Consider the following 12,984-nt stretch of genomic DNA (forward strand, 5'->3'; position numbering starts at 1 on the left):
CAGGGGGGGCTGTACGGCATACAGCCTCCTCTGTAGATAATGCCATACAGTTCCCCCTGTAGATAACGCCATACAGCCCCCCCTGTAGATAGCGCCATACAGTTCCCCATGTAGATAACGCCATACAGTCCCCCCTGTAGATAGCGCCATACAGCCCCCCCTGTAGACAACGCCATACCGCCCCCTCTGTAGATAGCGCCATACATCCCCCCTGTAGATAACGCCATACAGTCCCCCCTGTAGATAACGCCATACAGTCCCCTCTGTAGATAGCGCCATACAGCCCCCTCTGTAGATATCTACAGGGGGGACTGTATGGTGTTATCTACAGGGGGGATGTATGGCGCTATTTACAGGGGGGACTGTATGTCGCTATCTACAGGGGGGCTGTATGGCGTTATCTACAGGGGGCTGTATGGCGCTATCTACAGTGGGGGCTGTATGGCACTATCTACAGGGAGGTCTGTATGGCGTTATCTACAGCGGGGGCTGTAAAAAAGGCACTATGTACAAGGGAGGGGGGGGTTGTGTGACACCCAGGGCCCAGTCTTTCCTAGTTACGCCCCTGGTTGCAACACATTTATTAAAAGACGTTTGCCTCTTAATAAATGTGTCACATCTTACTCCAGCAAATTGGTAATTAAAACTTGGATATGAAATGCCAGAATCAATGACAAAATTATTTTAGCCTGCTGGGAGATACATAGCATGGGGGCAGAAAAACCAGTCAGCAAACATAGAATTATAGATGCTATGCCCAACCCTTCACCAAGTTTTCCTGAAGTGAGAATGAGAGTGGGGGTTCACTAGAATTGGAAATTATTTTATGGGGTTACCCCAAAGTAATTAAGGTTCAAATTCACTTGTCTATGGGCTGCGTTCAAATCTGTGATGTACTAGTATACAGAGATCGGCAGCCCCCACGTGAAATCACGCGGGCTGGCGATGGTACCCATAGCAACCGGACGCCAGACAATGGCTTCCGGGCTGCCATGTATAGATGCCGATGAGGACAAGTCGGAGGGTGGTCGTCGTAGGCTTCCTGTCAGTGTGACTGTCACGTCACAATGACAGTTGGAATTCATTACACTACGTAGGTAGTGTAATGTATTCCAGCAGCGATCAGAGCTGCAAGTCTAAGTGTCCCCTAGTGGGACAAGTAAAGAAAGTAAAAAAAAGAATAAAAATATTTTTTTTAAAAAGTGTAAAAATAAAAGTTATAAGTAACATAAACAAGAACTGCTTTTTGTCCTATAATAAGTCTTTTATTATAGGAAAAAAATGAACACGTAAAAAAAAGTATACATATTTGGTATCACCGCGTTCGTAACGACCCCAACTATAAAACTATAATATTATTTTTCCCGCACGGTGAACACCGCAAATAAAATAAATGAAAAACTATGCCAGAATCACTATTTTTTGGTCACAACCCCTCCCAAAATATACAATAAAAAGTGATCAAAAAGTCGCATGTACGCCAAAATGGTACCAATACAAACTACATCCCGTCCCACAAAAACGGGACTGAAAAATTAAAAAGTTATGGCTCTCAGAATATGGTAACACAAAAAATAGTTTATTTTATAAATAAGTTCTTTTATTGCGCAAACGCTGCAAAATGTAAAAATAACTATATACATATGGTATCGCCGTAATCGTATCGATCTGCAGAAAAAAGTATAATGGTCATTTATAGCCCAGGGTGAAAGCCGTTAAAAATAAATAAAAAACATTGTCAGAATTGATGGTTTTTGGTCACCTTGCTTGATGAAAAATTTAATATAAAGTGATAAAAAAAATCGCATGTACCCCAAAATGGTACCAATGAAAACTACAGATTGTCCCGCAAATAATAAGCCCTCACACGGCTCCGGAGGTGAAAAAATAAAAAAAGTTATGGCTCCCAGAATATAGCGATGCAAAATGTGCAGTGTTCCAAAAGCAGATAAGATCGGGCGCCATTTATCAGTGCGACACTGGCCACATATCTGCAGATTATTATTTATTTACCTCATTATTATAACCTCTTATTATGCCCCTGATGTACTCTGCCCAGCCTACATGTACCCCTACATTGGAGCTACTACCAAGCTAAATCTGTGCTCCAAAAGCCAAATGGCGCTCCCTCCCTTCTGAGCCCTACAGCGTGCCCAAACAGCCGTTTACGTCCAGCCGTTTACGTCCACTGATATGGCATCGCCATACCCGGGAGAACCCTGTTAATATTTTATTTGTGGTATTTGTGGCACAAACTGGGCACAACATATAGTGCACTAAAATGGCACATCAGTCGAAAATTGTAGTTTCCAAAATGGGGACACTTTTGGGGGGTCTTTACTGTTTTGGTACCACAAGACCTATTCAAACCTAACATGGTGCCTAAAATATATTCTAAAAAAAGGAGGCCCCAAAATCCACTAGGTGCTCCTTTGCTTCTGAGGCCTGTGTTTCAGTCCATTACCACACTAGCACCACATGTGGAATATTTCTAAAAACTGCAGAATCTGGGCAATAAATATTGAGTTGCATTTCTTGGGTAAAACCTTCTGTGGTACAGAAAAAATGTATTACAAATGAATTAAAAAAATAAATAATTAGATTTGTAAATTTCACCTCTACTTTGCTTTAATTCCTGTGAAACGCCTAAAGGGTTAAAACACTTTCTGAATGCTGTTTTGAATACTTTGAGGGGTGCAGTTTTCAAAATGGGGTGATTTATGGGGACTTTCTAATATATAAGGCCCTCAAAGCCACTTCAGAACTGAACTGGTCCCTGAAAAAATAGGCTTTTGAAATTTTCTTGAAAATATGAGAAATTGCTGCTAAAGTTCTAAGCCTTGTAACGTCCTAGAAAATAAAAGAATGTTCAAAAAACGATGCAAACATAAAGTAGACATATGGGAAATGTAAACTAGTAAGTATTTTGTGTGGTATTACTATCTGTTTTACAAGTAGATACATTTAAATTTAGAAAAATGCAAATTTTTGCTAATTTTCTCTAAATCTTGGTGTTTTTTACAAATAAATATTGAATTTATCGACCACATTTTTTCCCTAACATAAAGTACAATATGTTACGAGAAAACAATCTCAGAATCACTTGGATAGGTAAAAGCATTCCGGAGTTATTACCACATAAAGTGACACATGTCAGATTTGAAAAATCGGCTTCGTCCTGAAGGCCAAAACAGGCCCAGTCCTGAAGGGGTTAAGAAACTCATTAGCATAAAGCTAAAAATCGCTCATAAAGTGGTTTAAAATAGATAATTTTTCAAAATAAAAAGCATTACTGTCACCTACATTACAGCGCCCATCTCCTTATATAGGAGATAGGGCACTTATAATGTGGTGACAGAGCCTCTTTAATTTAAAGCTACCATAAAATCTTTATCCCTTCAGAGAATGCCACTCCAATATTTAGTTTCAGCGTAGCAGGTATTAGTTCTCGTAAAGTTATTTAGAAAGGATTTCAATTAGCTAATTCAGCCTCGCACCGTGACAGTTCTCACAATAAACAGCTGGGAGTTGCTTTGAAAGTATGTGAACTACTTGTTCCCGGAGGTTTTATTGGGCTTTAAGAGTTTAGTGTATTTGGGTTGCATATATTTCTTTTATGCCAAATTGACTGTTCACAGTTCTTAGAAGAATGATTACACCAAATTTTTTTGGGTACCTGTTTCTTCTTGTTATTATATTGTGTCATCTTCTATGCTGGAATAGACTTCACTGATATATTCCTATCAGAAGACAATAGTTAAGGGGGTTTGTCCTCATGGATATTTATGCCAAATCCACAGGATATGCAAGAGGTAGAACCCGCATCTAACTGACATTTATGGCATATCGTGTTGATATAAACTCACTTATGTCCATGACAAACAAAAGGTGGATTTTTTGGACGTGTCCATTGAGGCAGATGAAGAGGGAAGATTACAGACTGACGTCTTTAGGAAAGAGACGTCGGTCAATTCCCTCTTGCACGCCACATCAGCACACACCTACTCTACTGTTAAAGTAGTCCCGGTGGGTCAGTTCCTGAGGATGAAACGGATCTGCTCCTCTGAGACCAAATTTGACAACCAAGCACAGGACCTAAAAGAACGATTCAGAGAGAGGGGCTACAGTCAGAGTTGCAGTAAACAAGGGTATAGTCAGGCCAAAAAGATGGAACGCAAGCAATTACTACACCCGGTAAAATCCAATAAGAAAGATGTGGCGAACAGTAAGATCAGGTATATCTCCACTTATAATAATCAGTGGCAGACAATGAGAACTATACTAGAAAAACACTGGCCCATCTTACAATTGGAACCAACTCTGACTGTAGCCCTACCATCAAATCCTCAGATGACGGCGAGGAGAAGTAAAAATCTTAAGGATATGTTCGTTAAAAGTCACTACATACCCGAACAACAAAATCCCTTCTCAACTAGAGGTCCTGTTCAAGGCTGTTTCCCCTGTGGGGATTGTGTGGCGTGCCCCAATGTATTACGTACGACATTTTTTGACTCCATCAAAAATGGAAGGCGGTATAAAATTCTGCAGTATATCTCCTGCAGTACAACCCATGTCATCTATTATGCGACATGTGGATGCCTTAAGGTCTATGTAGGCCTAACCTCGAGGCAATTGAGAATGCGTGTTCGCGAACATGTACGGGATATATCCGCCGCAAAGGATATAGATGATTTAACAACCCTGAAAACAATCCCTAAACACTTCAAACTGTACCATGGATGTGATCCCAAAACCTTCTCCGCACGGGGCATAGACAGGATACATTGTGGTGTCAGAGGTGGAGATGTGAAGATGACGCTTGCACAAAAATAATGCAGGTGGATTGTCACATTGGGCACCATGACTCCATATGGTCTCAATGAGAATTTAAGTTTCGCTGCCTTTTTATAGGGCTGTCTCTGTTTTTTGTACTGCTATGAATGGTTAGAAAATCCTCTGTTGTCCAAAATTCTTGTTACTAATTTGCCTGTTTTATATTTATATTTATGTTCAGATTTCGTTGTGTGGGCCTATATTGTGTTCATTTCCGATGTGTTCCCGGAGACATATTGGATAGAAGGATCATCTAGCAAAATAAAATACCTCTCCTTTCCAGAGATCTGTGACATCTTAGTCTTTGTAAACATCATACGTAATTTCTCTGTAATTGAATTAGCTGTCAGTATTCCCCCTGCTTGATAAAAAATATTTATTGGTTTTGTATTCACATTCAGAATTTTGAAATTGAGTCTTCCCTACATGGTAGCCATGTTTTTCTTCTTTCACTCTATCCCTTTTTTATTATTATTTCTTGAGTTTTGTACAAAATCATACTGTATTGATAATTTGACTTTGATGTATCTTTTGCTATATTCACATGATCGCGATTTCCTTGGCTGATTCTGTCATATTACTCACTTTGGTATGTGTTTTTATTACCTATATGTTTACACCTGTTCTTCCTTCTGTATATTATCAGGCATAAATAGTATGCCCTATTATAAGATGTTATGTATTATGATGCATTCTGTTTTCACTCTTTTCACAATTATATATACAATGACTGATACTATCACATTAATTAATTACAGACACACTTACAATGATATCCTTCATCCCGGGGTTGTGTATGCAGTGGTGAGACTGAGAGCCCGCCCCGTTCTCCTCTCGTCTATACGCTGGTGCTGCGTCTGTCTTGTCTCCGTGGACACGCGTCACTGGGGGCACGCAGGCGCAGTGCGAGTGTTACGACAGACGGCGGGAATCTCGTGGCTCTAGGCAGATTCCCGCGCATGCGCCGGAGACCGGACCGACAGGACACACCGGAACACTACTTTTTTGATCACTCGGGCCCGGATATATAAACATGGACATTCTCATTTATCAAACACTACCCCCTGAGGAAGCAACAATAGCGAAACGCGCGTTGGGGCGCCACTACATCAGGCTTTATTGACTATCTCTATCTCCATGGGTAAGCTTGTATTGATACCTGCCACTGAAGGCAGATCCTTTTTTTATTGAACACTTTAATATATGCCTGGATACCTCTCCCCTTTGTACTTATCTTGAAGACAAGAGCCTGCTTTTTAAGATGATGCTTCTTTCTTATTACCTGTCACTGATGGCACTAGGACCCTCTTTGTGTCCCAATACTTTGCCATATGCAAATTCACCTTCCCATACTATAGATAAGACGCTATAACGATGCATCATTGATGCAGGCCTTTTTCATTGACTAGGGCATATATGTTCATTTGTGTTTTCAACACAGGATACTCGTGGTAAAATCAATTTTTCGAATTACCCACACTAGGTATTTTAGATCCTTGTATTATTTTTTATCTGTGTTATGTAATATTGTGTATTCAATAATACATTTTTGTATTTATTTCTATTACTTGTGGCGCTGTGACTCCTTGTTCTCATATTCTTTTGCTTAAAGAGGCTCTGTCACCAGATTTTGCAGCCCCTATCTGCTATTGCAGCAGATAGGCGCTGCAATGTAGATTACAGTAACGTTTTTATTTTTAAAAAACGAGCATTTTTGGCCAAGTTATGACCATTTTTGTAGTTATGCAAATGAGGCTTGCAAAAGTCCAAGTGGGTGTGTTTAAAAGTAAAAGTCCAAGTGGGCGTGTATTATGTGCGTACATCGGGGCGTTTTTAATACTTTTACTAGCTGGGCGCTCTGACGAGAAGTATCATCCAGCTTCTGGCAGTGCAGATCTGTGACGTCACTCACAGGTCCTGCATCGTGTCGGACACATCGGCACCAGAGGCTTCAGTTGATTCTGCAGCAGCATCGGCGTTAGCAGGTAAGTCGATGTAGCTACTTACCTGCAAACGCCGATGCTGCTGCAGAATCATCTGTAGCCTCTGGTGCCGATGTGTCCCCGCTCGTCTGACACGTTGCAGGACCTGTGAGTGACGACACAGCGTGATCTCTCGAGAACACGCTGTGTCTGCACTGTCAGAAGCTGGGCGTTCTGAAGAGAAGTGGATGATACTTCTCATCAGAACGCCCAGCTAGTAAAAGTATTAAAAACGCCCCGATGTACGCACATAATACACGCCCACTTGGACTTTTACTTTTAAACACACCCACTTGGACTTTTGCAAGCCTCATTTGCATAACTACAAAAATGGTCATAACTTGGCCAAAAATGCTCGTTTTTTAAAAATAAAAACGTTACTGTAATCTACATTGCAGCGCCGATCTGCTGCAATAGCAGATAGGGGCTGCAAAATCTGGTGACAGAGCCTCTTTAAGACGTATTGGAGTTATGCTACGTTGTATATATACGCTGGAAGTGCTTTTACACTGTGTTGGTGGCACTTAACCTGTGATTCTGACCTGTGAGTACGTATTTATATAATTATGCTATAAATGTCCCTGATGGGTAAACCCCATTAAAGATTATAATCCTTTCAATAAATGAGGCCATTTGAACATTTATGGATGTCCATCAGAACAAATGTTCTTATATTGTTGATGATAAATGTTGGTAAAACCAATGCAGATATCAAAGAAATTCTAGAATATGGAAAGTTACAAAACATTTTAAGAGAATTTATATCAAACATTTATAGAAAATGTACTTTATTGTAAAACGTGATGCATTCATTGAAACACAAAACAGAATTTTTGAACAGAAGTGGAAGCCTAAGGCTCTGTTCACATTTGTGCTACAATTTCTGTTATTCTTTTACATCAGAAGAATAGAGTAACGGGAAAAACGGTAGTCTCGTAATGCTGCGCTATTTTGTCCAGCAAAATTACGGTATTTGCAACAGAGGCTCCTAACGCAGATCCAATGCATATGTGAAGAAGGCCTAAGGCTGGGTTCACAAGTGGCGGAATTTCACTTAAATTCCGCTGCGGACACTCCGCAGCGTTAATCCGCAGCGGAGCCGTTTGTCCATTGACTTACACTTTAATTTAGCAGTGTTCGTTTAGACGAGGCGTAAAATTCCGCTGCGGAGCATAGGCTGCGGAGCGGAATTTGGTGTCCGCAGCATGCTCTGTCTGTTGCGGAGCAGTGGCGGACTCATGGCGGAATTTCTCCATTGACTTCAATGGAGATTCTAATTTCCGCAATGAAGTCCGCAGCTGTCATGCACATGTTATGTGTGCTGCGGATCCGTCTTGCTTTTTTAACTTGACATTTCTTCATTCTGGCTGGACCTATGTATTTCTAGGTCTACAGCCAGACTGAGGAAGTCAATGGGGCTCCCGTAATGACGGGAGCGTTGCTAGGAGACGTCTGTAAATAGTCACTGTCCAGGGTGCTGAAAGAGTTAAGCGATCGGCAGTAACTGTTTCTGCACCCGGGACAGTGACTACCGATCCCAATCTACATGTATCTGTAAAAAAAAATGAAGTTCATACTTACCGAGAACTTCCTGCTTCTGTCTCCAGTCCGGCCTCCCAGGATGACGTTTCAGTCTAAGTGACGGCTGCAGCCAATCACAGGCTAATAACAGGCTGCAGCGGTCACATGGACTGCCGCGTCATCCAGGGAGATCGGGCTGGATGCCGAAGGAGGGACGCGTCACCAAGACAACGGGCGGTAAGTATGAATTTCTTTGACTTTCACAAGGGAAAGTGCTGTCCCTTCTCTCTATCCTGCACTGATAGGGAGAAGGGAAGTACTTTTCCCGCAGTCCGCAGCAGCTAGTCCGCATCAATTTACTGCACATTTTGTGCAGATCCGCAGCAGAATCTGCAACGCAGATTCTGTGCGGCATTGATGCGGACAGTTGCGGAGGAAATCCGCCACGTGTGGTCATGCCCTAACAGTTTGTAACAATTTGGCTATCTGCTCTACGTGTATGCCAATTTTCTGGACCACACTATTTAAAGGGGTTTCCCCAGTTAACACTTTTATGTGTCAGTGCTTTTAACCACTGAATGTGATTAGATTTGTAATGCAAGTATTGTTTCAAAATTGGCCCCGTTTCCTGATGCTGCCGTGGGGCACATGACTGGTGACGTCACTCTCTTTGCCCCCTCTGTTTACGAGCCGTATACCTATCACGTGGTCAAACTGTTAAAAGTATCTGCCTGGTAGACGGCACGTCACTAGTGACGTGCCATATATTGGCTGTTCTGTTATACAGCCAGGAACGCGCATGCGCAGTCCCTGCCATTCTCTTGCTTGGCAAGTGGACAAGTGAGAGATCAGCAGGGGCCACGCATGCACATTCTTGGCTGTATAACAGAACAGCCGATACACAGCATGTCAGTAGTGACGTGCCGTCTACCAGGCAGATACTTTTAACAGTTTGACCACATGATAATTAGATAGGTATACGGCTCGTAAGAAGAGGGGGCAAAGAGAGTGACGTCACCAGTCATGTGCCTCATGGCAGCATCGAGAAACGGTGCCAATTTTGATACAATAAGTGCATGACCATGGGATTGCAGAGTACGTTCCGAGCTCCAAGCCATAAACCCCTTGACTGTTAAGTGACCTTAACCCCGTACCCACCATTTTCAAGAATAACACAGACACTTGGGTTGGATTAATTTTGGCCACAGCAGCCATTTATTATTAACAAACATAAATAAAAATAAACGTAATTTTATATATATAAAACACAATTTTAAATGACGAGGATGGGGAGTCATTGGAGCTACAAAATCTGGCCCCAAACTGTCCACTCATGTACAATATTACCCCCAGCTGATTCCCCACAGGCTCAGGGGCACCATTAACAACCACATATGGCTGTTAAAACTATAATCCACTCCCCGGGACACCACCCAGCAGGAGCCCAAAATTGGGCCAGACCACCAAGCAAATTATAATTTGGGAGGGACCATACCCCCAATGAATCCCCCGGCACCAATTTACCACCAACTCTAAGGACCCCCAATCCGCCACACGAACATACTTGGAAAACCTTCACTTATGAGGTGCCCCACCAATCATCAAAGCGCGCTCCACCCCCTCCTGGATTCTCAAGGCCCATAAGTCAATGACCACTGCATTGAGGTGAACCCTGTCCGCCAACCAAAAACCCCCAAGGCCGCCTTCAAAGTCATAGTGACGTACGAAGAACCCACTATATCTCACAACAACACCGGAAACAGCCCGGTTAACCTTTACACGTGCCTTATTCAGGCACACAACTGAGCGAGCATGTCACCAGACCCTCCGAGGGACAATCTCCGACCACACCACCACCACCCTAGGAAAACAGGTCCAGAGGCGTAGAAGGTCATACTTAATGTCCCTAATCAGTTCCATGAAGGGGCGAACCCCGAGGTCATTTCCACCCACATGCAACACTAATACATCTGGGGCCCTAGCTAGCTGTGCAAAATGGTGAAAATCGGGCAGAACCCTATTGCAGGCCATACCTCTAATGTCGAGCCAGCGAACAATTGCCGCGGGACGGAGAAAACCTAGTGGTCGCCCCATCAGGGCGGACATCAGCCCGTTCAGCCCCCAAGGCACATAGGAGTGCCTGATAATTCACACTAACCGGGGGACAGCATCTATATAAAAGAAAAGAAAAAATGGGGTAGTTAAAAGCTACATAAGGACCAAAAAAATACCCCAAGCCCAACAAAAAGAACTACTGTCCCAAATTACAAAAACTGCAAATGTACGTAAGCCCGGAATCTATAAGATTCCCAACGACCTATACGCCTAACCACCTCAGGCAACAGACCCCACAAAGCCGCCTCCATAGCCTCCCCTATATGAAAGGAATGAGGAGCATAAACAGACTAATCCAACCCCAACGCAACCAGACATTTTCAAAAGACCCATGTAAACTGGTACCTAGACAAGAATGATCAATTCACATGGCACAGCAGCTGACTCACAGAAGACGGGCGAATAGAATTGTAGTGAGTAAAACAAATTACCGGGCACATCCTTGCCCCATGAACCTTCCTAAACACTACTCTCTTCCCCCTACCAACCTGGTCCGTTTTCGACCACCAAATCCAATACTCAACCGTATTATCCAGCAACAAAATATCCTCGGCTCGTAACCCACCCGATCTAACAGTGATAGGAGCACCCAATTCCCCTATGCGAAGGGCCCCAAAGAAGGCCCAAGAAAAAGCCAACCTATACAAACCCACCTCGAAAAAAGAAAAACAAACATCCCCAAAAACCTCCCACAAACGTTCCAATAACGAGAAGGGAACCGGGTGACGCCGGTCCGGTAAAACCCTACCCCTATGATAACCCCTCAAGGCCTGGACAACCAAGACATTTTTGTGACCAAAGGCCAAAGCTGACACAAAACTATTCACTTTTGACACTGACGAGCCCGATACTGAAACCTGCCCCAGGAAGCCCAACAAAGCCACCACCCGATCTCTGTCCAGAGGATCACCGTCTAAATTCAACAACCACCTTACCCAGTCCCTCCACGCCGTATCGTAAGCTAACAAAGTACCAGGCACTAGAGAAGACCAAATCAATCCTCCCGCTGCTCGCCAACCAAGCCCCATAGACGTTGTGGCCAGTTGATCCCCACAAAGTCCGCCTCCGGAGACAACATCCAAAAACGATCCCACTGTAAACGAGAAAGAGAATCGGCAATCTAATTCTTAACTCCGGGTACCTGAACTGTTACTATCCAAGCATTTAGGGACAGGCACCGCAAAACCAGATGATGCAAGAGACGAATCACCGGAGGGGAGGACACAGACAAATTATTAATGAGCGCACCACCCCCATATTGTCACACTGAAAACCTTGCTGTTCTGGAACCTGTCACTCCAAATCTCAACCGCCACTACAATAGGAAAAAGTTCCAGAAGGGCCAGGTTCCACAACATACCGAGTTCCGACCACTCAGCCGGGCACCGAGTTGCACACAATACATGCCAAAACCCACGCTGCCCGAAGCATCAGTAAACAACTCCCAATCAAAACTATCCACTACCGGGGCTATGAACAGCGACTTTCCGTTGTACAACCGCAGGAACTCTGACAAATCCACCAAATCATCCCTGTGTTCCCTGGTTAGGGGAACAAAATGATGTGGCGCCCGCCATGGCCCCTGCCAGCCATCTCGAAAACACCCTGGCTATAGGCATGGAGGGACTGCAAATGTCTAAGTGGTATCTTACGCAAATGCCACGCCCGCAGCACATCTGCCTGTAGTGCCACCAGTTTATCCTCAGGAAGTTGACACTCCATGTTGACAGAATCAATTGTGATTCCAAGAAACACGATACAGGACCGTGGACCCTCAGTTTTCTCAGGAGCCAGTGAGACACAGAAACGCAGAGCCACCCACTGGATGGTGCTAAGCAGGGCATAACAAAACGAAGACTCCACAGGCCCGACGCATAGGAAGTCGTCCATGTAATGGATGACCGACATGGCACCCGCCACGTCGCAAATCACCCATTCCAGGAAAGAGTTGAAAACCTCAAAATAGGCGCACGAAATCGAGCAACACATCGGGAGGCACAAGTCAACAAAATAAACCCCGTTCCAATAACACCCCAACAGCCGCAGGCTGTCAGGATGAACCGGGAGGCGGAAAGCCGGTTCAATATCCGTTTTCGCCGTCAAGGCCCCCCTGCCATAGCGCTGAACCCACCCAACCGCAGCGTTAAAAGATGTGTACACCACTGAGCAAAGCCATCATTGACCGAATGCCGACGCGGGTGCGACAGGTGGTGAATAAGCAAAACTTGTTTGGCTCCTTTTTTGGGACAACACCGAGAGGAGACACTACTAAATAGGGTAAAGGACTATCCACAAAGGGGCCCGCCATCCTACCCATAATGACCTCCTTATTTAATTTTTCTGTGACAACCTCCGGATACTGATGGGCAGACCGCAAGTACCACAAAGCTAAGGGGACCTCGTGAGGTGGGGAAAGGATCCTGAAATCGAACTGGAAACCGTCAGGAATCTATTTAGATAAGGCTGCATCTCTAACCGATTCACTGGAGTCCGACCCATGGCTAGAACCATTGGCTCCTTTTCCCTTACCTTT

This window comes from Rhinoderma darwinii, chromosome 8 (assembly GCF_050947455.1).
Source record: "Rhinoderma darwinii isolate aRhiDar2 chromosome 8, aRhiDar2.hap1, whole genome shotgun sequence".
In the NCBI taxonomy this organism is placed as follows: Eukaryota; Metazoa; Chordata; class Amphibia; order Anura; family Rhinodermatidae; genus Rhinoderma; species Rhinoderma darwinii.